The sequence below is a fragment of the Agelaius phoeniceus genome, unplaced genomic scaffold (assembly GCF_051311805.1).
Source record: "Agelaius phoeniceus isolate bAgePho1 unplaced genomic scaffold, bAgePho1.hap1 Scaffold_472, whole genome shotgun sequence".
NCBI lineage: Eukaryota > Metazoa > Chordata > Aves > Passeriformes > Icteridae > Agelaius > Agelaius phoeniceus.
Window position 1 is genome coordinate 1 of NW_027510032.1, and position 2,500 is coordinate 2,500.

The window sequence follows — 2,500 nt, forward strand, 5'->3', positions numbered from 1 at the left end:
AGTTACGCGACCCCCGAGCGGTCGGCGTCCAACTTCTTAGAGGGACAAGTGGCGTTCAGCCACCCGAGATTGAGCAATAACAGGTCTGTGATGCCCTTAGATGTCCGGGGCCGCACGCGCGCTACACTGACTGGCTCAGCTTGTGCCTACCCTCCGCCGGCAGGCGCGGGTAACCCGTTGAACCCCATTCGTGATGGGGATCGGGGATTGCAATTCTTCCCCGTGAACGAGGAATTCCCAGTAAGTGCGGGTCATAAGCTCGCGTTGATTAAGTCCCTGCCCTTTGTACACACCGCCCGTCGCTACTACCGATTGGATGGTTTAGTGAGGTCCTCGGATCGGCCCCGGCGGGGTCGGCCACGGCCCTGCCGGAGCGTCGAGAAGACGGTCGAACTTGACTATCTAGAGGAAGTAAAAGTCGTAACAAGGTTTCCGTAGGTGAACCTGCGGAAGGATCATTACCGGTGGGGCTCGGCGCCTGCTCGCGCAGGCCCGCTCCGTTCGCACGCTCGGCCCCCGGCCGCCGGCCCCGGCCGGCCCCGGGGGCCACACGCCCTTCCCTTTGGCCGCGCGCCGCAGCCCCCAGAGAGAGAGAGACCAGGGGCGCGCGGCACCGCCGGGCGCGGGGCGGAATCGGAAGGAAGGGGGGGAAGGGAAAAGCCGCTGGGCGCGGCCGAGCGCGCCACGCGCGCCCGTCACCGTGCGCGCGGGCGGGGCTCTCCCCGCGCTACACCGCGCGTCGCGGCCGGGCCTCGAAGCGTGGCGCGCCGGCCGCCGTCGCGGCGGCTTGCGCCCCCCCCCCCCCCCCCCCCGCCCGTACACCGCCCCGCAGCCCCGGCCTTGCGCCGGTCTGCCGCCGGTCCGTCCCCGCCGGAGAGCGGGGGCGCGCGCGGGCGCGGGCCTCCGAGCCCTCTCGCCGCTGCGGCCGGCGCCGCCGAACGCCGGTCGCCGGCGCGCGTGCGGGCCGCCCTGGCGCGCGGCCCGAGTTCTCCCGAGCTCGGCTCTCTCCTCGGCGTTGCGCGCGAGATCGGCCGCCCGGGTGCCGGGAGGGAGGGGTGCTCGGCACGGCCCCTCCCGGAGGCGCGCCCGTCCCCTTCCCTCGCCGCTTGGCCGAAAGGGCGAGGGAGCCGGGTGGCGGGGGCGCCTTCGGGGCCCCGGAGGAGGCGGCTCCTCCGGCCCTTCCCGCACCGGGGAGCAGCGGGGGCCTTTGCCGGCCGCGGCAGAGTGTCCCGCTCTCGGGCCGAGCGGCCTCCCTCTCGCGCGCGGCCGAGGAAATCCGAGGGCCGAGGCCCCGGGCGTTCCGGGCCGCGCTGGGTGGCGCGCGCGCGCGCCCGAGGTTGTGCTCGGTGGTCGGGCCCGCGTGTCCCCCGCGCCGGCGGGGCGGCCCGAGCCGCGGCGGTCCTCTCGGGCGCGCAGCGCCGGGCTACTGAGGGAAACCCCGGGCCCCGAGAAGGACGTGGCGGTGGTGGCGGCAGATGTCGGGCGCGCCCCCGCCGGCGGACGCTCCCCCGAGGGCGGCAGCGGGGGAGGCACCCCGGCGGGGCCATGCAGGTCGTTTCCCTCGCCCCAGGGCCAGGTACCTAGCGCTCGGCGCCTCGGCGGTCCCCCCAGGTTTTCTTGCCCTCGGCGTCGTCAAACGCTGCGGGTTGTGGGCCGAAAGGGGGCCGGCGGGGCCGGGCGGCGGTTTAAAGACTCGGGCGGCTCGGCGCGGCCCGCCGTGGCGGCGGCGGTGCCGGCGGCGGCGGCGGTGGCGGCGGCGGGCGTGTGCCGCGGGCGGTGGCCGTGCGGGGCGCCACTGAGGGGTGGGGAGCAGCTACTCCCGCCGATCCCCTGCGGTGGTTGTCCCGTGGCCACCGGCCGCGCTCCTCCGTCGCGGCCGTCGTCGTCGTCGTCGTCCCCGCCGCGCGCCGCGGGCGGGGTCAACCGCGCCGCGCCGGGGAGGGGCGCCCTGCCCCCCCCTCTCCGTGGCCCGGCCTCGGCGGAGAGGCCGCGGCGCGCGGTCGGCCGCGGGGGCCGACCCGCCCGCCTCGTGGTAACGGGCGACGCCCGGCAGAGAGCGCGCGCTCTCTGCCCCTTCCTCGGCCGCGGGGCGACGGCCGCCGGGGCCCGCCCGCGCTCTCTCTCCTGGGCCCGCCGCCGCGGTCTCTGGCGCGCGCGGCGGCGCCGCGTCCGGCGCGTCCGGCGCCTCTCTTCCCCTCGACGGCCTTTCCTTCCTCGAAGGCGCGGCGCGGCGGCGCCGTCGTCCGCCGGCCGTCCCCTGGCTCGACCGCCCCGCCCGCCGGTGGGGGGGGGCGAGCGCTCGGCGGGCCCTCCGGCGGCGGAGGCCCGCGAGCGCGGGCGACCCCGTGGCGAGCGGCGGCGGCGCCGCTCGACGGGTGTCCCTCCCTGCGGGGACGGTCGGCCGGACGGCGCCCGCCGTCGGCCGGCGGCGGTCCCGTCCCGGGCTCCGCTCGTCGCCTCGCCTCCGTCGCCCTTGCCCGCGCGGCCGCGTGTGGGCCGC